The sequence below is a fragment of the Ursus americanus genome, chromosome 28 (assembly GCF_024610735.1).
Source record: "Ursus americanus isolate L20-20 chromosome 28, mUrsAme1.1.p, whole genome shotgun sequence".
NCBI classification, from domain to species: Eukaryota; Metazoa; Chordata; class Mammalia; order Carnivora; family Ursidae; genus Ursus; species Ursus americanus.
The window spans coordinates 22,484,543-22,511,141 of NC_142154.1; the positions used below are offsets into that span (position 1 = coordinate 22,484,543).

Below are 26,599 nucleotides of genomic sequence, written 5' to 3' on the forward strand. Positions count from 1 at the left end.
CATACTCTCCTTAATACCCATCACCAGGCTAACCCATCCCCCCACCTCCTCCCTTCTGAAACCCTCAGTTTGTTTCCCAGAGTCCATAGTCTCTCATGGTTTGTCTCCCCATCTGATTTCCCACCCGTCATTTTTTTCTTTCTTCTCCTAATGTCCTCCATGCTATTCTTTATGTTCCACATGTAAGTGAAACCATATGATAATTGTCTTTCTCTGCTTGATTTATTTCATTTAACATAATCCCCTCCAGTTCCATCCATGTTGATGCAAATGGTGGGTGTTCATTCTTTCTGATGGCTGAGTAATATTCCATTGTATATATAGACCTCATGTTCTTTATCTATTCATCTGTTGGAGGGCATCTCTGCTCCTTCCACAGTTTGGCTATTGTGGACATTGCTGCTACGAACATTGGGGTGTGTGTGGACCTTCTTTACACTACATCTGTATCTTTGGGGTAAATACCCAGTAGTGCAATTGCTGGGTTATAGGGTAGCTCTATTTTTAACTTTTTGAGGAACCTACTAACTGTTTTCCAAAGTGGCTGTACCAACTTGCATTCTCACCAACAGTGTAAGAGGGTTCCCCTTTCTCCACATCCTCTCCAACATTTGTTGTTTTCTGTTTTGTTAATTTTTGCCATTCTAACTGGTGTAAGGTGGTATCTTAGTGTGGTCTTGATTTGAATTTCCCTGATGGCTAATGATTTTGAACATTTTTTCATGTGTCTGTTAGCCATTCGTATGTCTTCTTTAGAGAATTGTCTGTTCATGTCTTCTGCCCATTTTTTGACTTGATTATTTTTTTTGGGGTGTTGAGTTTGAGAAGTTCTTTGTAGATCTTGGATACCAGCCCTTTATCTGTAGTGTCATTTGCAAATATCTTCTCTCATTCCGTGGGTTTCCTCTTTGTTTTGTTGACTGTTTCCTTTGCAATGCAGAAGCTTTTTATCTTGACGGAGTCCTAAAAGTTCATTTTTGCTTTTGTTTCCCTTGCCTTTGGAGATGTGTCTTGAAAGAAGTTGCTGAGGCCAATGTCAAAGAGGTTACTGCCTATGTTCTCCTCTAGGATTTTGATGGTTTCCTGTTTTTCAAAGAGCTGGAACAAACAATCTTAAATTCGTATGGAACCATAAAAGACCCTGAATCGCCAAGGAAATGTTGAAAAAGAAAAAAAAAACAAAAAACTGGAGGCATCACGTTGCCTGATTTCATTCTATATTACAAAGCTGTGATCTCTAAGACAGTGTGGTACTGGCAAAAAAAAAAAAAAAAAAAAAGATAAATCAGTGGAACAGAATAGAGAGCCAAGATATGGACCCTCAACTCTATGGTCAAATAATCTTCAATAAATCAGGAAAAAACATCCAATGGAAAAAAGACAGTCCCTTAAATGGTGCTGGGAAAATTGGACAGCTAAATACAGAAGAATGAAACTCGACAATTCTCTTACACCATACACAAAGATAAACTCAAAATGGATGAAAGACCTCAATGTGAGACAGATATCCATCAAAATCCTAAGTTTTTATTTATATTCCAGTTAGTTAACATACAGTGTATTATCAGTTTCAGGTGTACACTATATTGATTCAACAGTTTCATTCAACATCCGGTGCTCATCACAGCAAGTGCCCTCCTTTTTTAAACTATTTAATAATATAATTGGTTTTGCAAAAGTTCTGTGAAACTAACAAATGTGGTGTTTAATAATTTGTGAAGTCATCTGGGGATTCTGTTTCATTTATTTCCAGGAATAATATCAGAAAAATCCTAATAGAGTAGTAAATTAGTATATTTTATGTGCAGGTATGTAATGAACAATACAGTCTTTTCTGTGGTTGACAAATGGACATGTATACTTCTTATATTTTCCTATTTTTACTCTATTTTCACAGGTCAATGTAAACTAAAACCTGGTTTCATATGAATAAAAAATTATCCCTTCCTCTTGAAATGTGACAAGGAAGAAAATATTGGGACTGATTCTACCATCTTATTCCTCAAGATCCAGTAGAAATTCTACCACCAGTAAGCATTTCATCTTGAAAATACTGACATTTCTCTTTAAGACACTCTAACACTCCTACTATAATAAGACTCTGCTGTGCTAGTCAGCCATGAGGCTGGATCATTATCTGTGATGACTAGTCTCCATGAGTGAATACTATGGGTTAGTGTGTCCCAGGGTGAAATAATCTGGAGTGCTCAGTGTCTGCCACATATATCAGGATCACGATTTTTTTTTCTTTTCAACCATTAAGTTTATTTTATTTTTAATTTTTTGTATTATGTTCAGTTAGCCACTGTATAGTACATCATTAGTTTTTAGTTATGTATGACACCCACTGCTCATCCTTAATACCCTTAATACCCATCACCCTGTTACCCCCTCCTCCCAGCCCCCTCCCCTCTGAAACTCTCAGTCCATTTCCCAGGGTCCATAGTCTCTCATGGTTTGTCTCCCTCTCTGATTTCTTCCCCTTCAGATTTCCCTCTTTTCCTCTAAGGTCCTCTGTGCTATTGCTTATGTTCCATATATGAGTGAAACCATACGATAATTGTCTTTCTCTGCTTGGTTTATTTCATTTAACATAATCCCCTCCAGTTCCATCCATGTCGATGCAAATGGTGGGTATTCATTTTTTCTGATGGCTGAATAATATTCCATTGTATAGGTAGACCACATCTTCTTTATCCATTTGTTTGTTGAAGGGCATCTTGGCTCCTTCCATAGTTGGGCTATTGTGGACAATGCTGTTTTGAACATTGGGGTGCATGTGGCCCTTCTTTTCACTATATCTGTATCTTTGGGGGTGAATTCCTAGTACTGCAATTGCTGGGTCATAGGGTAGCTCTATTTTTAATATCTTGAGGAACCTCCATACTGTTTTTTAAAGTGGCTGAAACAGCGTGCATTCCCACCAACAGTGTAGGAGTGTTCCCCTTTCTCCACATCCTCTCCAACATTTATTGTTTCTTGTTTTGTTAATTTTTGACATTCTAACTGGTGTAAGATGCTATCTCACTGTGGTCTTGATTTGTATTTCCCTGATGGCTAGTGATGTGGAGCATTTTTCATGATTTTTTTAAAAAACAAATGTCCTTAGATCTTTTATTATTGGGGTCTGAACAAAATGAGTGACATAGTCACTTCTGTAAACTGAGGTCTAGCACAAGAGATCATGCTAGGCAAAATGTGAGGGCGGTTCAGTTTGGTCAGCTGGTATGACTAGTAGGGACTATGGTAATTGAATTCTACCCTGACTGCATATATTAAGGTAATAAATTATACAAAGATCTTTTCAATTTCTGATTTAGGAATGACATGGCAACTTTTTGAGTACTTGGATAGCAGCATCCATACATTTGTTGTAACCAGACCCTGGAGAACCAGCATGTGATGAGAGAGACCGGTGGTAAATGGTTATGCCTACCTTTGAGCTATTCACACATTTTTATTACATGCAAGAATCTTTAGGGTGAAGAGCAATTGGCTGAGATTGACTGGGTAATCAAGGTAAAGGATATGAGTCTTTACTTCTTTATCTCTTAAATAAAAGCAATATAGAAATTGAAGAGTAGCTTCTATTTGTCAAAATATCTTAGAGGATGTTTTAATTTCCTTGCTGATGAGGTCACAAGAATTAGAATACTATGTTTCCCCTTGTCACCCAAACAGAAATGTTCTAGACATTTGGGCTGTGGACTCAAGTAGATGCTGCACTAGACATTTTTAATTATACAATGATTGCATTTTCAATTCTTGATGTTTTAGGTAGATTTTATTGCCTAATATTCATATTTTATTAGTAGGTTTCATAGTTAGTGTTAAAGGGAGATCCTAGTTTTAATGCCCAATGCTGATGGAGGCCATTTGGGGAAACTTTGAGACCAAGGTCTTGTGACCTTCAACACTGCCCTGTTTCAAGTAGTTAACATAATTCTTCTTGTTATATAGAGAGTCAAGTGAATATCTATGGTTTATTTTTTATAACCTGTTATTAGTAAACTTTCAATTATGGTGGTTTTGTTTGTCAACTTTTCTAATTTCCCAGTATATTTTGTAGATTATAAACGGTATTGGAATTGGATGAAATTTCTACCACTGTTCCAATGAACTACTGATTTTATCATTGCTTCCAGTTCTTTTCCATGGGAATAATCAGAGCAGTGCACTCCAGAGGTAACTTTACAATTTTTAATAAAATTTATTATTTAATATTTAGGTTATTTTTTAGTATTTATCATTGGCAACAAAGATTACACATGATTTTGAGGAGTCTCTTAATCCAAATAATCTGAGGCTTTTATGTTCTGGGTTATCTGAGGCTTCTGTGTACTTTTACCCCAGGATTTGTATGCTTCCTCTTTTAAATTACACCAGAAGGGCCTACTTTAAAAATAGTATTATGATATACGTATGCATAGTAAACCTCTTGTGTTGTGAATGATACAAATGGATATGTATGCTTCTCATCTTTCCATAATTTTATTCTATGCTAACTTCAACATGGACACAGAACTTGGTTTCATATAAAAGCTTTTATTACTTCCCTTTGAGACATGAAATGAAGGAAAGTTTCGGGAAGAATTCTTCATCCCATCCTCAAGGGCCAGTGGGAATTTTCATGCTGGTAAGCATTTTTTTCCTGAAGACACTGACATTTCTGTCATGGAATTATAACACTCTACTGATAAGATTTTGGCTAAGCTAGTCAGTCATGAAGCTGGGTTCTTGACTGTAGTGGCTAGTCTCCATAACTGAATAGTATGGTTCAGTGTGTCCTAGGGAGACAGAATCCTGAATGCTCAGTATCTGCCGTATATCTCAGGATTAAAATCCCTTTTGCAAAGGTGATGAAATCAGTGATGGCTTCACGAATGGGTCTTGTTGAAATCTGAACAAAATGAATGACAAAATCACTTCTATAAGCTGAAATCCAGCACAAGGACCATGATACTAGGCAAAAAAATGTGAAAGAGAGTTCATTTTTGTCAACAAGTGGTACCAAATAAAAAGGACTATGGCACTGGAAAACTAGCATGCTAGCAAATGTTAGAGGACATGAATGGTACAAAGGCTATAAATCACCACTGTGGAATGACCTAGCAACTCTGAGTGCTTGACTGGTAGCCTTCATACACCCACAGTAAGCAGACTGTGGAAAACCAGCACATGAGTAGTGAACACTGTGGGAAATGGCTGTGCCTAGTCTTGAGCCATTTACACCATTTCCTTAGTCACCATCATTTATGAGAATCAACATATTTAGGTCTTACTAGATAGTCAATTAGAAATAAATCATTCATTTTTTTGCTTGTCATTTAAAATCTCTTAAATATAAGAAATATGGGGAAATTGAAGAAAAAGTAGATTGTGTTTATTGGATGATTTTATTATATGTCTTAATTTCCTTGCTAGCCCAGTTTCAAGATTAGAACCTTTTTTTTCTTTTTCTCTTCACTCAGGGAGAAATTTTCTAGATATTTAATGATGGATTAAATTAGATATTCCATTAAACATTTTAACATGAAATGATTAAATTTCCAATTCTTGGAATTTTATGTTGATATCATTGCCTAACATTCATATTACATCAGTGGGTTTATGTGTATAAAGATAAGTTGTAATTTTAGTGAGTAATGCTTCGGGGTTGGCTTTGGGACCAAGGTTTTAGAAAATTTGATTTTCTATACTCCCTTTCTTTTTCCTGAGGAAAAAGCATAATTTTTCTGTTATGTAGATGGTCAAGGGAACATCTATGTTTGATTCCTTAATTATCCATTATCAGTAAACATTGAACTGGGAAGGTTTTGTTTCACAACTTTTTAAATTTCCTCTGTGTTTTTGTGTAATGGAAGTGATTCTTTGAATTGCATGGAATACTCATCACCATAGCAAAGAAATGCAGGTTTTGTAATAACCAATTTTAAATAAATGTACTTTTATGGCTTTTTAAAATATTTTTCTTTAGTCAAACAGATAATTGGTTTTGTGAAGTATCTGTTAATCTGAACAATGTGAGTTATTAATAACCTGGTGAACTGTCAAATATTTGTCTCTTTACTTCTAGGATTTTTATTACTTCTCCCTTTGAATAAAACAGAAACATCCTAGTAAAGTAGTATGAGTTCATTTGATGTGAAGGTATATTATAATCCCTTCTGTGTTATGCATGTTTGACAAATGGACATCACATCTTTCCATATTTTACTCTATTTCCACAGGTTGACATGAACCACTATCTGGATCTCATATGAATTTATTCCTTCTTCTTGAAAGAATTCCAGTAGGGGGGGCCCTGGGTGGCTCAGTTAATTGTCTGCCTTCAGCTCGGGTCATGATCCCGGAGTCCTGGGATCGATCAAGCGCCACATCCAGCTCCCTGATCAGTGGGGAGTCTGTTTCTCCCTCTCCCTCTGCTCCTCCCCCTGCTCCTTCTCTTTCTCGTGTTCAGTTTCTCTCTGTCAAATAAATAAATAAATAAAATCTTTCAAAAAAGAGAGAATTCCAGTAGGAATTCTAACATTAGTAAGCATTTTGTCCTGAAAATACTGGCATTCCTCTTAGAATACTCTAACATTCATATGACAGTGAAATTCTGACTGTACTAATAAGTTGTGAAGTTGAGTCATTGACTGTGATGACTAGTTTCCATGATTAAACAGTATGGCTCAGTGTGTCTGAGGGAGACAGAATCTGGAGTGCTTAGTGTCTGTCATATATCTTAGGATCAATATCCCTTTTATAAATGTGACTGGATCAATGATGAATTAAAAAATGGGTATCATTGGAATCTGAAAAAAATGAGTGACAGAAACACTTCTGTGAGCTGAGGTCTACCCAAAGGAACATATGAGGCAAAAAATATGGAAAAAGTTCAGCTAGTCAGGTAGTAGTACCAGCCAGGTCTGTGGTATTTGAAACCTAAACTTATTGCATACATTAAGTGAAATAAATTGTACAGAGATCTATAAATATCTGATTTAGAAATGACATGGTAACTCTTTGAGTGCTTGGCTGGAAGCATCCATACACTCATAATAATCAGACACTGGAGAACTAGCACGAGTATTGAGACTGATGAGTCACATTTTTGTCTACCCTTAAGCCATTCACATGATTTCCTTAGATGCTGCAATCTTGTTAGTGAGGCATAGTTCATTGAGGTCAACTAGATAGTTCAAAAGATATTATAATTCATTAGTTACCAATTATTTTTTAGATAAAGGAAACATAATGGAAGCTGAACAATGGTTTGTATTTATGGAAATATCTCAGAGAGTGTTTTAATTTGCTCATTAATCCAGTCACAGCAATTCATACAATGTTTTAATCTTGCCACTCAAAGAGAAATTTCCTAGACATTAGAATGATGGATTCAAGTATATACTGCATTAAATATTTTTTAGAAGGGAGGGGGTGGAGGAATGGGGTAACTGGGTGATGGGTATTAAGGAAGGCACGTGTTGTGATGAGCACTGGATGTTACACACAATTAATTAATCGTTGAACACTACATCAAAAACTAATGATACACAGTATATTGGTTAACTAAACATAAATAAATAAATAAATAAATAAATAAATAAATAAATAAATAAATATTTCTAACTGTGAAATTATTGCCAATTATTTCCAAATCTTGGAATTTTATTGGTTCATATTGATATTCTTTTAGTCTGTTTCATTTCTGTATAAAGGAAGATTCTAGCTTTAATGAATGATGCTGAGTTCTTTAGAGAAACTTTGACTAGGTCTTAAAACAAATTACTTTCTATACCATCCTATTCCATGGAACTAAGGTACTTTTTTTTCCCTTGTCATATAGGTGGTCATTGAATGTGTATAATTAAATGCTTATAAACTCTTATCAATAAACATTGAATTTGAAAGTTTTTCTTTCTTAGATCTTCTGATTGTTCCTCTGGTTGTAGGTTGGAAGTAAGATTGCAGTTGCATGGAATTCTTGCCACTTCTCCAAGGAATACCTGGTTTTGTCACTTTTACCAGCTCCCTTATCTGAGAAGAAACATTGATGGCCTCTCAAGGTAATACCTAGTTTTTTATAAACTTTTTCCTGGGTTATTTTTATTATTTATTTATAATCAAGAATTAATTATTATAATCAAGAATTAATTATTTAAATCAAGAATTAATTAATGTTGTATAGAGTCTGTCAATTTAAACAGTGTGAGGCTTTAATAACCTAGTGATTCTTCAAGACTTCTGTTTTTTTTTCCTGAATTTTTGCACTTTCTCAGTCCTTCCATTGATGCCTCATATAGGATTTAGGTGCAGAAATGATGGCAAGGTCATTTCTTACCAGTGTGGCAGTGTTCATACCAAGAAGTGTGCTTACCCAAATGCCACTAGTACTTAGCAGTGTATCCTTGTAACACCACCCTAAAAATAGAAAATGAAAAGTATTTTCATTAAGAGGGCTCAGTGTCTGACTTTTCTGTATACTCCCAACTCTTCTAGTCACATGTCATTTATTGTGCCTATGTGAGCCCTGCATGCATTGCTGTGACCACACTGTGGAATTAGGTGTAGCGTAACCCTATGTGTCCTCTGCAAATTGCCATGTTCCTGAACTCAGCAGATTAAGTGCTGTAAGTAATTTTTAGACAACTGTCTTTTATTCCTCTATAATGGCTTTTCGTGATTTCCTCCTTTCCAAATCACTGGATCATCTTAGAGGATAAAATAATTCTGAGGTTGAATTACCAGAAATATATGTGCATTCTTGTGATTGTAATTTTCACCAGGCCAACACTGTCCTGGAACTTTAAGCATAATCAGATACTCTGGTTTCTCATTTAATTTGGCAGAAAATGTTGGACGAAATTTGCTGTGAAGGAGGCTAGAAATTAACACAATTAATATTGTTGGAATATCATTGGAAACATCCTAGGAGAGCAATATATTAGATTATTTAATAAGAGGTACATTATCGAACCCTCCCATCTTGTGCCTCTGCAGACCAATGAACATATTTATTTCTCATCTTTCTACATTTTTACTCTATTCCCATAGGTTAGCAAGAATAAAGCTCAGGTTTCCTATGAAAATGTTTATTCCTTACACTTGAGATATGACACAAAGGAAAGGGCCATCCTTAAGGGCCAGTAGGAATTCTCGATAATTCTCAGTTAGCATTTGTCCCTAAAATATTGATCTTTCTTTTAGGGATTGTGTAATACTTCAGTTACCATAAGGCACTCTATGATAGTCAGCTAGGAAACCTGAATCATTAATGTAGGGGCTTGTTTTCATTTGTGTGGTACTAGCAAGAACCTCAGTATTAGAAAACTGAGCTGCTGAATTCTTAAGATGGTGGAGCAGTAGGGGGATTCTGTGCTTGCTTCATCCTTCAAACACAGCTAGGTAGATATCAAATCATTCTGAAAACCCAATAAATCCATTTGAGGACTGAGAGAACAAACTGCATATCTAGAGGGAGAAAAATGGCCACATTGTGGAAGGTAGGAGCTGTGGAGAGTTGATTGGGGGGAGAAAAGAATAGCAGGTACTGCAGAGGGGATGGAGCCCTGATCACAGAGAGGAGAGAGAGAGAGAAGAAAGAGTGAAAGCAGTATGCAGGAAATTACACAAGAAAAAAAACTCTTCCCCAAAACCATTAACTGAGAATAGGAGTGGGGCTTATTGTCACAAGATTTTACAAGCATTGGAACTGAAAGTCTGAAGTTTTAGAAGTCCGTGCCATCACCAGGGTCATGTTGGGCAAGCTTAGCAGTGCTTCTGTGGGGAAGGACGGCAGAGGTCTGGGAGCAGACAGCATCTAAGGATCCCCTGGGTCACACCAGGGGAAGCAGTTTTCCTTCTTGGGGTGCATTGGGGAAATATGGCACTGGCTTTCAGGACAGAGAAGATGGCAGGTGCTATTAAGCAGCCCTGTTAACTAGCATATCAGCAGAGGCATCTGCTGAAGACAACTAACCTGGAAGCCAGCTTTTGGTTGTACTTTACCATAAACTCTGAGCCCCTGTGTGGTCATGTGACTACTTTTCCATGACAAATGGCACCAGTCACAGCACAGCAAGACCCTAACTCAGAGGATCCATGTGGGTCTGAGCTGTGTTAGGTCTCTAAAATTTGGAGTTTGAAACCCAGTCATGTGCCTGAGATAAAACACAGGAGCACTGTGCTGCCAGGCAGATAGATGGCTCAGACACAGGGTGAAGGCAGGATTCTGATGGAAACCAGGGAAACAAGAGGGGAAATTGTTTGCTCTTCTGTGAGGGCTTCCTGAATAGCTGCAGGTGTGAACTCCCCTCTCTAGGGACAAGAGAGTGGGGTGACACCATTGTCCCCCAAACCCATCAACAACAGTGAGCAGCACAGCACCACCAGTGGAGGTTGGAGCTACTTAAACTAATGCCCATCTCACTGTGAACTGTGGGAGCATGTTTTTAAGTTTTTAAAAAAATTTTTATTTTATTTTTTAGAAAGGGGGGGGGAAGAGGGAGAGAAGGAATCTTTAGCAGGCTCTGCATCCAGCACAGAGTCCGATGCAGGGCTTGATCTCATGACTCTGAGATCATGACCTGAGCCAAAATCAAAAGTCAGTTGCTAACCATCTGTGGCACCAAGGTTCCCCCGCAGTTCAATCATTACTAGGTCAAGGCTGCCTGAGAATCAGCACAGTAGGTTCCTCCCCCAAAAGACCTGTACACACCCCACACACACCCACATCAACTCTACTGGTCATAAAGTGCTGCAAACCTTCAGCTATAGGAGAAATAGGATCTAGCCATTTCTAACAAGCACACCAAAACATACCTAGTTAAAATTCACCACACACTGGACCAGGTCCAAACACACCCCACTAAAGGCAAGGAGAAACTCTGCAGAGGACTGAGGGAAAGAGCAGCCAAAACACCAAAGCAGAATGCACACAGCATACACCAAAAAAACAAACAAACAAAACCTTCCTGAAGCACCAGACCCTAGACAGAATATGACCTCTTCTTAATTAGCCATTACTCTCAGGAGCAGGAAATGTAATAGGTTTCCTTAACACACAGAAGATAGAGGTCTAGGCAAAATGCTAGATGGAGGAATTCATCCCTAAAGAAAGAACAAGAAGAGGTCACAGCCAGCAATCTAATCAAAATAGATATAAGTAATATGCCTTAATGATAATTTAAAAGAGCAATCATAAGGATACTAGCTGGGATTGAGAAAAACATAGAAGACACTAGGGACTTACTGAAGAGGTGAAGGAACTAAAAACAAGTCAGTACAAAATTTAAAAAATGCTATAACTTAGATATGAAATTCACTGGATGTATTGACAAGGATGGGAGAAGCAGAGAATTGAATTGGTGATATGCAAGATAAAATTATGGGGAAAAATGAAGCTGAAAGGAAGACAGAAAGAAAAATATTGGATCATGAACGTGAACTTAAGGAACTCAGTGTGTCCATAAAGAGCAATAACATTTGTATCACAGGAGTCCCAGAAGTGGGAAAGGGGGGGGGGACAGAAGGTTTATTTGAGCAAATTATAGCTGAAGACTCCCCTCATCTGGGAACAGAAACAGACATCCAAATCCAGGGTGCACAGAGAACTCCCATCAAATTCAACAAAATTCAAGACAAATCACAGTAAAATTGGCAAAATATACAGACAAGGAAAGAATCCTGAAAGCAGCAAGGGAAAAAAAGTACTTAACCTACAAGGGAAGACAAATATGGTTTGCAACAGATCTCGCCACAGAAACGTGGCAGACCAGAGGAGAGTGGCATGATATATTCAATGCATTGAAAGGGGAAAAAAATATGCAACCAAGAATACTTTATCCAGCAAGGCTGACATTCAGAATAGGAGAGATAGACTCTTAGCTATAGAGAATGAACTGAGGGTTGATAGAGGGAGGTGGGTGGGGGGATGGGCTAAATGGGTAATGGGCATTAAGGAGGTCACTTGTAATGAGCACTGAGAGTTATACATAAGTGATGGATCACTGGATTCTACTCCTGAAACTAATACTACACCATATGTTAACAAACTAGAATTTAAATACAAACTTGGAGGGGAAGAAAAAGAATATAAAGAAAAAAAGGAGGGAGAGGTAATGAGTTTCCCAGATAAATAAAAACTAAAGGAGTTCAGGACCACTAGACCAGCCCAGCAAGAAATACTAAAGGGGACGCTTCGAGTGGGAAAGAAAGACCAAAAGCAGCAAAGATGAGAAAGGAACAGAGAAAATGTCCAGAAACACCAATGTTACAGTTAATACAATAGCACTACATACATGTCTATCAATAATCACCCTGAATGTAAATGAACTAAATACTCCAATCAAAAGACATAGGGTATCGGATTGGATAAAGTGATAAGACTCATATATATATATATATATATATTGCTTACAAGAGACTCACTTTAGACCAAAAGAAACCTCCAGATTGAAGGTGAGAGAATGGAGAACCATCTACCATGCTAATGGACATCAAAAGAAAGCCAAAGTAGCTATACTTATATTAGACAAACTAGATTTTAAACCAAAGATTGTAACAAGAGATGAAGAAGGGCACTGTATCATAATTAAGGGGTCTATCCAACAAGATCTAACAATTGTAAATATTAATGCCCCCAACTTAGGAGCAGCCAAATATATAGATCAATTAATAACAAACATAAACTCATTGACTTATTACAGTAATAATAGGGGATTTAATACCCTACTTACAGCAATGGGCAGATCATCTAAGCAGAATATCAACAACGAAACAATGGTTTTGGATGACACACTGGACCAGATGTACCTAACAGATACATTCGGAACTTGTCATCTTAAAGCAGCAGAATACGTATTCTTTTCTAGTTCACATGGATCATTCTCCAGAATAGATCACCTACTGGGTCAAGTACAAAAAGATATATAAGCACAAAAAGATTGAGATCATACTATGCATATTTTCAGACCGCAATGCTATGAAACTTGAATTCAACCACAAGAAAAAATTTGGAAAGACACAAATAAATGGAGGTTAAAGAATATCCTACTAAAGAATTAATGGGTTAAACAGGAAATTAAAGAAGTAATGAAAATACATGGAAGCAAATGAAAGTATAAACATGATAGTCCAAAACCTGTGAAAAGCTGCGGGCATTCATAAGAAGGAAGAATATAGCAATACAGGCTTACCGCAAGAAGCAATAGAAGTCTCACATACACAAACTAACCTTACAACTAAGGGAACTAGGAAAGGAAGAACAAATAAAACAAAAAAGCAACAGAAGAAGGGAAATAATAAAGATTAGAGCATAAATAAATGACAGAAACAAACAGCAACAAACAAAAAGCAGTAGAACAGATCAACAAAACTAAGATCTCAGTCTTTGAAAGAATTAATAAAATCGATAAACATTTAGCTGTTTATCAAACAGAAAAAAGACCCAAATAAATAAAATCATTAATGAGAGGAGAGCATAACTAGCACCACAGAGATACAAACAATTATAAGAGAATATCATGAACAACTGTATGCCAATAAACTAGGCAAACTAGAAGAAATGGATAAATTGATAGAAACATACAAACTACCAAAACTGAAACAGGAAGAAATAGAAAACTTGAACAGACCCGTAACCAGCAAAAAAATTCCCCAACAAACGGAAGTCCAGGAACAGACAGCTTCCCAGGGAAATTCTACCATTTAAAGATGAATAGATGAGGTAATACCAGCACTTTGAAAAATGCTGTTGGTATTTTGATTGGGGTGGCGTAGAAAGTATAGATTGCTCTGGGCAGCATAGACATTTTAACAATGTTTATTCTTCTGATCTATGAGCATGGAATGTTTTTCCATCTTTTTGTGTGTTCTTCAGTTTCTTTCATAAGTGTTCTGTATTTTCTAGAATATAGATCCTTTACCTCTTTGGTTAGGATTATTCCAAGGTGTCTTATGGTTTTTGGTGCAATGGTAAATGGAATTAATTCCCTAGTTTCTCTTTCTACAGTTACATTATGAATGTATAGGAAAGCAACATATTTCTGTGCATTAATTTTGTATCTTTCCACATTACTGAATTGTTGTATGAGTTCTAGTAATTTGGGGAGGAGTCTTATGGGTTATCCGCATAAAGTATCATGTCATCTACTAACAGAGAGAGTTTGATTTCTTCCTTTCTAATTTGAATAACTTCTAATTCCTTTTTGTTGTCTGATTGCTTTTGCTAGGACTTCTAATACTATATTGAACAATAGTGACAAGAGTAGGCATCCTCATCGTGTTCCTGATCTTAAGGGAAAGGCTTTCAGCTTTTCCCTATTGAGAATGATATTCAATGTGGGCTTTTCATAGATGGTTTTTATGAAATTGAAGAATGTTCCCTCTGTCCCTAAACTCTGTAGAGTTGTAATCAGGAAAGGATGCTGGATTTTTGTCAAATGCTTTTTCTGCATCAATTGAGAGAATCATATTGATCTTGTCTCTTCTCTTATTAATTTGCTCTACCACATTGATTAATTTGCAAATGTTGAACCATCCTTGCATCCCAGGGATAAATCGCACTTGGTTGTGGTGGATAATCCTTTTAATGCACTGTTGGATCCTATTAGCTATGATCTTGTTGAGAATTTTGGCATCCATATTGATCAGGGATATTCGTCAGTAATTCTTTTTGATGGGATCTTTGACTGGTTTTGGTATCAAGGTAATGCTGGCCTCATAGAATGAGTTTGGAAGTTTTCTTTCTGTTTGTTTTTTTTTTTTTTTGAAACAGCTTTGGGAGAATTGGTATTATTTCTTCTTCGAATGTCCCAAATTTTGTATGGAAACAGAAAAAGACCCTGAATCACCAAGGAAATGTTGAAAAAGAAAAACAAAGCTGAGGACATCATGTTGCCTGATTTCCAGCTATATTACAAAGCTGTGATCACCAAGACAGCATGGTACTTACAGAAAAACAGACATACAGATTAATGGAACAGAATAGAGAGCCCTGATAGGGACCCTCAACTCTATGATCAACTAATCTTAGACAAAGCAGGAAAAAACATCCAATGGAAAAAAGACAGTCTCTTCAATAAATGGTACTGGGAAAATTGGACAGCCAATACAGAAGAATGAAACTCAATCATTCTCTCACACCATACACAAAGATAAGCACAAAATGGATGAAAGACTTCAATGTGAGACAGGAATCCATCAAAATCCTAGAGGAGAACAAAGGCAGTAACCTCTTTGACATCGGCCTCAGCAACATCTTTCAAGACACATCTCCAAAGGTAAGGGAAACAAAAGCAAAAATGAACTTTTGGGACTTCGTCAATATAAAAAGCTTCTGAGAATGAGGAATATACACTCTATCCCTACACTCTGAAGTGTTTTAATCAGGAAAGGATGCTGTATTTTGTCAAATGCTTTTTCTGCATCTATTGAGAGGATCAAATTGTTCTTGACTATTTTCTTGTTGATATAATCTATCACACTGATAGATTTGCAAATGTTGAACTACCCTTGCATCCCAGGGATGAATCCCACTTGGTCATGATGGATAATCCTTTTAATGTACTGTTGGATCCTATTAGCTAGGATCTTGTTGAGAATTTTGGCATCCATATTCATCAGGGAAATAGGTCTGTAATTCTCCTTTTTGATGGGGTCTTTGCCTGGTTGGGGATCAAGGTAATATTAGCCTCATAGAATGACTTTGGTAGTTTTTCTTCTGATTCTATTATTTGAAACAGCTTCAGAAGAATAGGTATTATTTCTTCTTTGAATGTTTGGTAGAATTCCCTGGGGAATCCATCGGGCCCTAGAGTTTCGTTTCTCGGAAGGTTTTTAATCACTGCTTCAATCTCTTCATAATTAAATGGTCTGTTTAAAAAATCAATTTGTGTCTGTTTCAGTCTTGGTAGTTTATAGGTTTCCAGGAAGGCATCCATATCTTCCAGTTTGTTTAATTTATTGGCATAAAGCTGTTGATAAAAGTTTCTAATGATCCTTCCTATTTCATTGGTGTTGGTTGTGACCTCTCCCTTTTCATTCATAATTTTATTAATTTGGGTCCTTTCTCTATTCTTTTGGATAACTTTTGCCATTGGCTTATCTATTTTATTTATTCTTTCAAAGAACCAGCTTCAGGTTCTGTTGATCTGCTCTACTGTGCTCCTGGTTTCTAATTCATTGATCTCTGCTCTAATCTTGATCAACTGCTTTCTCGTGCGTGGATTAGGCCTGTTCTTCTGTTGCTGTTCCAGCTTCTTGAGGTGAGAATATAAAAACTGCATTTTAGATTTTTCTGTTCTTTTGAGTGAGGCTTGGATGGCTATGTATTTTCCCCTTAGGACTGCCTTTGGAGTGTCCCATAGGTTTTGGACCATTGTGTTGTCATTCTTGTTTGTCTCCATAAATTGTTTAAATTGATTTTTGATTTCCTGGTTTATCAAATCATTCTTGAGCAGGATTGTTCTTAGTTTCCAAGTGTTTGAGTGTTTTCCAAATTTTTCCTTGTGATTGAGTTCCAACTTCAAAGCATTGCCATCAAAATCCTAGAGGAGAACATAGGCAACAACCTCTACGACATCAGCCACAGCAACTTTTTTCATGACACATCTCCAAAGGCAAGAGAAACAAAAGAAAAATGAACTTGTGGGACTGCACCAAGATAAAAAGCTTCTGCACACCCAAGGAAACAGTAAAAAAAAAAAATAAGAGGCACCCCACAGAATGGGAGAAGATATTTGCAAATGACACTACAAATAAAAGACTGGTATCCAAGATCTACAAAGAACTTCTCAAACTCAATACATGGGAAACAAATAATCAAATCAAAAAATGGGCAGAAGATATGAACAGACACTTTTCCAATGAAGACATACAAATGGCTAACAGACACCCGAAAAAATGTTCAAAATCATTAGCCATCAGGGAAATTCAAATTAAAACACAGTGAGATACCACCTTACGCCAGTTAGAATGGCAAAAATTGACAAGGCAAGAAACAACAATTGTTGGAGAGGATGTGGAGAAAGGGGATCCCTCCTACATTGTTGGTGGGAATGCAAGTAGGTACAGCCACTCTGGAAAACAGTGTGGAGGTCCCTTAAAAAGTTAAAAATTTAGCTACCGTATGACCTAGCCATTGCAATACTGGGTATTTACCCCAAAGATACAGACATAGTGAAGAGAAGGGCCATATGCACCCCAATGTTCATAGCAGCACTGTCCACAATACCTAAATCGTAGAAGGAGCCAAAATGCCCTTCAAGAGATGACTGGATTAAGAAATGTGGTCCTTATATACAATGGAATATTACTCAGCCATCAAAAATAATGATTTCTCAACATTTGCTGCAACGTGGACGGCACTGGAGGAGATAATGCTAAGCGAAATAAGTCAAGCAGAGAAAGACATTTATCATATGGTTTCACTCATTTATGGAACATAAGAAGTAGGAAGATCAGTAGGAGAAGAAAGGGAAGAAGAAGGGGTGGTAAACAGAAGGGTGAATGAACTGTGAGAGACCATGGAGTCTGGGAAACACACTGAGGCCTTCAGAGGGGAGGGGATGGGGGAATGGGATAGGCTGGTGATGGGTAGTAAGGAGGGCACGTATTGCATGGTGCACTGGGTGTTATATGCAGGTAATGAATCATGGAACTTTAAAAAAAAAATTAAACTTAAAAAAATTATATATATATAGAAAAAAAAGATAAAAAGCTTCTGCACAGCCAAGGAAACCGTCAACAAAACAAAGAGGCAACCCACAGAATAGGAGAAGATATTTGCAAATGACACTCCAGATAAAGGGCTGGTATCCAAGATCTACAAAGAACTTTCCAAACTCAACGCCCAAAAAACAAATAATCAAGTCAAAAAATGGGCAGAAGACATGAATAGAGAATTCTCTAAAGAAGACATATGAATGGCTAACAGACACATGAAAAATGTTCAAAATCATTAGCCATCAGGGAAATTCAATTCAAGACCACAATAAGACACCACCTTACGCCAGTTAGAATGTCAAAAATTAACAAAAGGAAACAACAAATGTTGGAGAGGATGTGGAAAAAGGGGATCCCTCTTACATTGTTGGTGAAAATGCAAGTTGGTACAGCCATTCTGGAAAACAGTGTGCAGGTTCTTAAAACAGTTAAAAATAAAGCTATTCTATGACCAAGTAATTATACTACTGTGTGTTTACCCCAAAAATACAGATGTAGTGAAAAGAAGGTCCACATGCACCCCAATGTTCATAGCAGCAATGTCCACAATAGCCAAACTGTGGAAGGAGCAGAGATGCCCTTCAACAGATGAATAAAGAGGATGTGGTCCTTATATACAATGAATATTACTCAGCCATCAGAAAGGATGAATACCCATTTGCATTGACATGGATGGAACTGGAGGGGATTATGCTAAATGAAATAAGTCAAGGAGAGAAAGACAATTACCATATGGTTTCACTTATATGTGGAACATAAGGAATAGCATAGAGGACATTAGGAGAAGAAAGAGAAAAACGACGGGTGGGAAATCAGATGGGGAGACAAACCATGAGAGACTATGGACTCTGGGAAACAAACTGAGGGTTTTAGAGGGGAGGGGAATGGGGGGATGGGTTAGCCTGGTGATGGATATTGAGGAGGGCATGTATTGCAAGGAGCACTGGATGTTATACTCCAACAGTGAATCATGGAACGCTAAACCAAAAACTAATGATGTACTGTATAGGGACTAATGTAACGTAAAAAACAAATAAAAAAATAAAATAATAATAATAATAATACCTTTTCTTCTCAAACTGTTCCAAAAAATTGAAATGGAAGGAAAACTTTCAAACTCATTCTATGAGACCAGCCTTGATTCCAAAACCTTACAAAGTCCCCTCTAAAATGGAGAATTACTGACCAATATCCCTGATGAACATGGATTCAAAAATTCTCCTTCAGATATGAGCAAATCGAATCCAATAGTACATTAAAAGAATTATTCACCATGATCAAGTGAGATTTATTCCTGTGCTGCAGGGCTGGTTCAATATTGGAAATCAATCAACGTGATAAACCACATTAATAAAAGAAAGAACAAGAACCGTATGTTTCTCTCAATAGATGCTGAAAATTTTTTTTGACAAAATACAACGTCCATTCTTCGTTAAAACCATTAACAAAGTAGGGATGTAGGTAACATACCTCAACATCATAAAGCCCATATATGAAAGAACCATAGCTAATCTTCTCACTGGGGAAATCTGAGAGCTTTGCTTCTAAGGTCAGCTACAAGAGAGAGATATCCTGTCTATTTAACATAGTACTAGAAGTCCTAACCTTGGCAAAAGACAACAAAAAGAAATAAAAGGCATCCAAATTATTAAGGGAATCGTCAAATTTTCACTATTCACAGAGGACATTATACTCTGTCGAAAACCTGAAAGACTATAAAAAATTTGTGAGAACTGATACAAAAATTCAGCTAAGTCACAGGATATAAAATCAATGCACAGAAATTAGTTGCATTTCTATACATGAATGATGAAGCAGCGGAAATAGAAATCTAGAAATCAGTACCATTTACAATTACACCAAAAATCTAAGATACCTAGGAAAAAACCTAACCAAAGAGGCAAAAGCCCAGTACTCTGTAAAGTATATAATATATCTGAAAGAAATTGAAGAGAACACAAAGAAATGGAAAAATATTCCATGCTTATGGATTGGAAGAATAAATATTGTTAAAATGTCTATACTTCCCAAAACAATCTACACATTTAATGCAATCCCTATCAAAATACCACCAGTATTTCTCACAGTATAAGAACAAAAAAATCCTAAAATTAGTATGGAACCATAGAAAGACCCCAAGGAGCCAAAGCAATCTTGAAAAAGAAAAACAAAGCTGGAGGCATCAGAATTCAAGACTTGAAGCTATATTACAAAGCTGTAGTCAACAAGATAATATGGTGTAGACACAAAAACAGACATATAGATCAATGGAACAGAGTAGGAAACCCTTGAAATGGACCTACACCTGTATGATCAACTAATCTTCAAAAAAGCAGGGAAGAATATCCAATTGAAAAAAGAGTCTATTGAATAAATGTTGTTGGGAAAACTGGAAAGCAGCATGCAGAACATTAAAATTGGACCACATCCTTATACTATACACAATAATAAATAAAAATGATTGTTGGACATAATGTGAGACAGGAAACCATCGAATTCCTTGAGATCATAGGCAGCAACCTCTTTGACCTCGGCTGTAGCAACTTCTTAGTAGACATGCCTTGGGAGGCAAGGAAAACAAAAGTAAAAATGAACTATTAGGACTTCATCAAAATAAAAAGCTTCTGCACAGCAAAGGAAACAATCAACAAATATAAAAGTCAGCCTGTGGAAAGGGAGAAGAAGATATTAATAAATGACATATTGGATAAAGAATTATCAAACTCAACACCCATAAAACAAATAATCCAGTTAGGAAATGGGCTGAAGACATGAAGAGAAACTTTTCCAAAGAAGGCATCACGATGGCCAACAGATACGTGAAAATATGCTCAACATCACTCAGCATTAGGGAAATACAAATCAAAACCGTGATGAGAGGGGTTCCTGGGTGGCTCAGTCGTTAAGCATCTGCCTTTGGCTCAGGGCATGATCCCAGAGTCCTGGAATGGAATCCCACATCGGGCTCCCTTCTCTGCGGGAAGGCTGCTTCTCCCTCTCCCCTGCCTGTTACTCCCCCTACTTGTGCTCTCTCTCTCTGTCAAATAAATAAAATCTTAAAAAAAAATGATGAGATACCACCTCATAACTGTCAGAATGGCTAAAATTATCAGCATAGGAAAACAAATGTTGGCAAAGATATGGAGAAAGGGGAAGCCTCTTACACAGCCATAGCGGGAATGCAAACTGCTGCAGTTGCTTTGGAAAACAGTCCAAAATGTTCAAAATAGAACTACCCTGTGACCCTCCAATTGCACTACTAGGTATTCACCCAAAGGATACAAAAATACTGGTTTGAAGGGGGGTAGGCACCTTGATGTTTATAGCAGCATTATAAACAATAGCCAAATCATAGAAGGAGCTCAAATGTCCATCAACTGATGAATGGATAAAGAAGTGGTATATATACACAATGGAATATTACTCAGCCATCAAAAAATGAAATCTTGCCATTTGCAACAATGTGAATGGAGCTACTGTGTATCATGCTAAGCTAAATAAATCAGAGAAAGACAAATACCATGTGATTTCACTCATATATGGAATTTAAGAAAAAAGAGATGAACATAGGGGAAGGGAAAAAAAAGAAGGAAGCCAACCATAAGAGACTTTTAAAATTTTAAATTCAATTAGCTAACATACAGAACATCGTTAGTTTCAGATGTAGTGTTCAATGATCCATCAGTTGTGTATAACACCCAGTGTTCATGACACCACATGCCCTCTTTAATCCCATCACCCAATTACTCCATCCCCCACCTATATCCCCTCCAGCAACCCTCAGTACATTTCCTATAGTTAAGAGTCTCTCATGGTTTGTCTCCCTCTCTGATGACTTCCCATTCAGTTTTCCCTCCCTTTCCCTATGATCCTCTGCACTGTTTCTTATATTCCACATATAAGTGAAACCATATGATAATTGTCTTTCTCAGCATAATACCTTTCAGTTCCATCCACGTTGATGTAAATGGTAAGGACTCATTCTTTCTGATGGCTGAGTAATATTCCATTGAATGTTTCCAAAGGCAAGGGAAACTAAAGTAAAAATGAGCTATTGGGAATTCATCAAGATAAGAAGCTTCCGCACACCAAAGGAGACAGTCAACAAAGCTAAAAGGCAGTCAATGAAATGGGAGAAGATATTTTCAAATGACATATCACATAAAGGGCTAGACTCCAAGATCTAGAAAGAACTTATAAAGCTCAACACCCCAAAAACAAATAATCCAGTCAAGAAATGGGCAGAAGACATGAACAGACATTTCTTGATGGTATTTTGATAGGGATTGCATGAATGGTAGATTGCTCTGTGTAGCATAGGCATTTTAACACTATTTGTTCTTCCATTCCATGGGACTGGAATGTTTTTCCATCTCTTTGTGTCTAACTCAAATTCTTTCATCAGTGTTCTGTAGTTTTCAGAGTTCAGATCCTTTGCCTCTTTGGTTAGGTTTATTCCTAGATATCCTGTGGTTTTTGGTCCAATTGTAAATGGGATTGATTCCTTAATTTCTCTTTCTTCTATCACATTATTAGTGTATAGAAATGCCACTGATTTCTGTGGGTTGATTGTATATCCTGCCATGTTGCTGAATTCCTTTATGAGTTCTAGCAATTTTGTGTGGAGTCTTTTGGGTTTTCCACATAAAGTATCATGTCATCTGCAAAGAGTGAGAGTTTGACTTCTTCTTTGCTGATTCAGATGCCTTTTATTTATTTTGTTGTCTGATGGCTGAAGGTAGGGATGCTAGTACTATGTTGAACAACAGTGATGAGAGTGGGCATCTCTATTGTGTTCCTGACCTTAAGGACAAAGCTCTCAGCTATTCCCTACTGAGAATGATATTCACTGTGAGCTTTTCATATATGGCTTTGATGATATTGAAGTATATTCCATGTATCCCTACACTGTGCAGTTTTAATCAAGAAAAAATGCTGTATTTTGTCAAATGCCTTTCTGCATAAAGAGGATCATATGGTTCTCGTGCTTTCTTTTGTTAATGTGATGTATCAAGTTGATTGATTTGTGAATGTTGAACCACCCTTGAAGCCCAGGAATAAATCCCACTTGGTTTTGGTGAATAATCCTTTTAATGTACTGTTGGATCCTACTGGCTAGTATCTTGGTAAGAATTTTGGCATCCATGTTCACCAGGGATATTGTTCTGTAATTCTCCTTTTCGGTGGGGTCTTTGTCTGGTTTGGGGATCAAGGTAATGCTGGCCTCATAGAACAAGTTTGGAAGTTTTTATTCCATTTCTATTTTTTAAAATAGCTTCAGAAGAACAGGTATTAATTCTTTAAACGTTTTGTAGAATCCCCCTGGGCAGCTATCCAGCCCTGGACTCTTGTTTTTTAGAAGATTTTTTTTGCTGCTTCAATTTCCTTACTGGTTATAAGTCTGTTCAAGTTTTCAATTTCTTCCTGTTTCAGTTTTGGTAGTTTATTTGTTTCTAGGAATGTGTTCTTCCAGATTGCTTAATTTGTTGGCATATATTTGCTTATCATATGTTCTTAAAATTATTTGTATTTCCTTGTTGTTGGTTGTGATCTTTCCTCTTTCCTTCATCATTTTATTAATTTGGGTCCTTTCTTTTTTCTTTTTGATAAGTCTGGCTAGGGGGTTATCGATCTCCTTAATTCAATGAACTAGCTCCTAGTTTCTGTTTTACTGTTGTTTTGGCTTTTATTTCATCAATTTCTCCTTTGATATTAGTTCTCTTCTCCTGCTTGATTTAGGCATTATTTGCTGTTCTTTCTCCAGCTTCTTTGAGATGTATGGTTAGGTTGTATATTTGAGACTTCTCTTATTTCTTGGGAAAGGCTTATGTTGCTATGTAATTCCCTCTTGGGACTGCCTTTGCTGCATCTGAAATCTTTTGAACATTTCTGTTTTCATTTTCATTTGTTTCCATGAATTTTTAAATTCTTTTTAAGTTTCCTTGTTGAACCATTCATTCTTAAGTAGGATGTTCTTTAACCTCCTAGTATTTGAGTTTCTTCTAAAGTTCCTCTTGTGATTGAGTTCAAGTTTTAATGCATTGTGGTCTGAAAATATGCAAGGAATAATCCCAGTCTTTTGGTACTAATTGATAACAATTTGTGACCCAGTATGTGGTCTATTCTGGAGAATGTTCCATGTGCACTTGAGAAGAACGTGTGTTCTGTTGCTTTAGGATGGAAAGTTCTGTATATATTTGTGAAGTCCATCTGTTCCAGTGTGTCATTCATAGCCTTTGTTTGTGTGTTTCTCTTCTGCCTAGATGATCTGCCCATTGCTGTGAGTGGGGTATTAAAGTCCCCTAGTATTTTTGTATTATTATCAATGTGTTTCTTTAATTTTATTAATTGGATTATAAAATTGACAGCTCCCATGTTAGGAGCATAAATATTTATAATCATTAGATCTTTTCAGATAGACCCTTTAGGTATGATATAGTGTCCCTCTCCATCCTTTGCTACAGTCTTTTCTTAAAATCTAATTTGTCTGATACAAGTATTGGTACCCCAACTTTCTTTTGATGTGCATTAGCATGATGAATTGTTCTCCACCTCTTCACTTTCAATATGGAGTTGTCTTTGGGTCTAAAATGAGTATCTTGTAGACAGCATATGGATGGGTTTTGCATTTTTTTTTATCCATTCTGATACCCTGTGACTTTTGATTGGAGAATTTAGCACATTTACATTCAGAATCACTGTTGAAAGGTATGAATTCAGTGCCATTTTGTTACGTGTAAAGTCACCGTTGTCTGTGTTCCTTTCTGGTCTATGCTGCTTTTGATCTCTCTTTCACTTATACAATCCCCTTAATTTTTATTCATTTTTTTATAAAAAATTTTTATTATGTTATGTTAGTCACCATACAGTACATCCTAAGTTCTTGATGTAAAGTTCCATGATTCATTACTTGCATATAACACTGAGTGCACCATGCAATACGTGCTCTCCTTATTACCCGTCACCAGCATATTACAATCCATCACCCTCCTCCCCTCTAAAGCCCTCAGTTTGTTTCCCAGAGTCCATAGTCTCTCACGGTTCATTCCCCCTTCCTTTTACCCCCCCTTCTTCCCTTTCTTCTCCTACTGATCTTCCTACTTCTTATGTTCCATAAATGAGTGAAACCATATGATAATTGTCTTCTCTGCTTGACTTATTTCACTTTGCATTATCTTCTCCAGTCCCGTCCATGTTACTGCAAAAGTTGTGAAATCGTTCATTTTGTTGGCTGAGTAGTATTCCATTGTATATATGGGCCACATCTTATTAATCAGTCATCTGTTGAAGGGCATCTCGGCTCCTTCCACAATTTGGCTATTGTGGACAATGCTGCTGTGAACATTGGGGTGCATATGGCTCTTCTCTTCACTACGTCTGTATCTTTGGGGTAAATACCCAGTAGTGCAATTGCTGGGTCATAGGGTAGCTCAATTTTTAACTTTTTAAGGGACCTCCACACTGTTTTCCAAAGTGGCTGTACCAACTTGAGTTCCCACCAACAGTGTAAGAGGGATCACCTTTCTCCACATCCTCTCCAACATTTGTTGTTTCTTGCCTTGTCCATTTTTCAATTATAACTGGCATAAGGTGGTGGTGTCTCAAGGTAGTTTTGATTTGAATTTCCCTGATGGCTAATGATTTTGAACATTTTTCATGTGTCTGTTAGCCATTTGTATGTCTTCATTGGAAAAGTGTCTGTTCATATCTTCTGCCCATTTTTTGATTTGATTATTTGTTTCATGTGTATTGAGTTTGAGAAGTTCTTTGTACATCCTTGATACTAATCTTTTATCTGTAGTGTCATTTGTAAATATCTACTCCCATTCCGTGGGCTGCCTCTTAGTTTTTTTGATGGTTTCCTTAGCTGTGCAGAAGCTTTTAATCTTGATGAAGTCCCACAAGTTCATTTTCTCTTTTGTTTCTCTTGCCTTTGGAGATGTGTCTTGAAAAAAGTTGCTGTGGCTGATGCCAAAGAGGTTGCAGCCTATGTTCTCCTCTAGGATTTTGATGGATTCCTGTCTCACATTGAGGTCGTTCATCCATTTGGCATTTATCTTTGTGTATGGTCTGAGAGAGTAGTCAAGTTTCATTCTTTTGCATGTAGCTGTCCAATTTTCCCAGCACCATTTATGGAAGAGACTGTCTTTTTTCCACTGGATGTTTTTTCCTGCTTTGTCAAAGATTAGTTGCCCAAAGAGCCGAAGGTGCATTTCTGGGTTCTCTATTCTGTTCTATTGGTCTATGTGTCTGTTTTTGTGCCAGTACCATGCTGTCTTTGTGATCACATCTTGGTAGTATAGCTTGAAATCTGGCAATGTGATGCCCCCAGCTTTGTTTTTCCTTTCAACAATTCCTTGATGATACGGGGTTCCCCACAAATTTAAGGACTGTTTGTTCCACTTCTTTGAAAAATGTCATTGGGAGATGGATCGGGATCGCATTGAAAGTGTAGATGGCTCTGGGTAGCATAGACATTTTAACTATGTTAATTCTTCCAATCCTTGAGCATGGAATATTTTTCCATCTCTTTGTGTCTTCTTCAATATCTTTCAAGAGTGATTTGTAGTTTCTAGAATATAGGTCCTTTACATCTCTGGTTAAGTTAATTCCGAGATAACGTATGACTTTTGGTGCTATTGTAAATGAAATGGATTCCCTACTTTCTCTTTCTTCAGTCTCTTTGTTCACGTATAGAAATGCAACTGATTTCTGAGCATTGATTTTGTATCCTGCCACAATACTGAATTGCTCTATAATTTCTAGTACTTTTGGGGTGGATTCTTTTGGGTTTTCCATATAGAGTATCATGTCATCTGTGAAGAGAGACAGTTTGACTTTTTTTTTTTTTTTGCCAATTCAAATACCTTTTATCCCCTTTTTTGTC

At 36.9% G+C, this 26,599-nt stretch overlaps 1 protein-coding gene and 1 pseudogene across 2 annotated transcripts in view; both read left to right on the forward strand.

The window, feature by feature from the left end:
- LOC123790751 (uncharacterized) overlaps window positions 1-26,599 on the forward strand; it is a 194,927-nt gene that overhangs the window by 150,458 nt on the left and 17,870 nt on the right. For both annotated transcript variants that reach the window (XM_087856726.1, XM_087856727.1), the window contains 5 exons: window positions 1,898-2,030; window positions 3,321-3,519; window positions 4,070-4,185; window positions 4,523-4,636; window positions 7,941-8,054. The gene's annotated coding sequence lies outside the window, so the exon portion shown is untranslated. The remainder of the gene's footprint in view (window positions 1-1,897; window positions 2,031-3,320; window positions 3,520-4,069; window positions 4,186-4,522; window positions 4,637-7,940; window positions 8,055-26,599) is intronic.
- On the forward strand, window positions 6,763-6,844 carry LOC123790864 (small nucleolar RNA SNORD116; annotated as a pseudogene).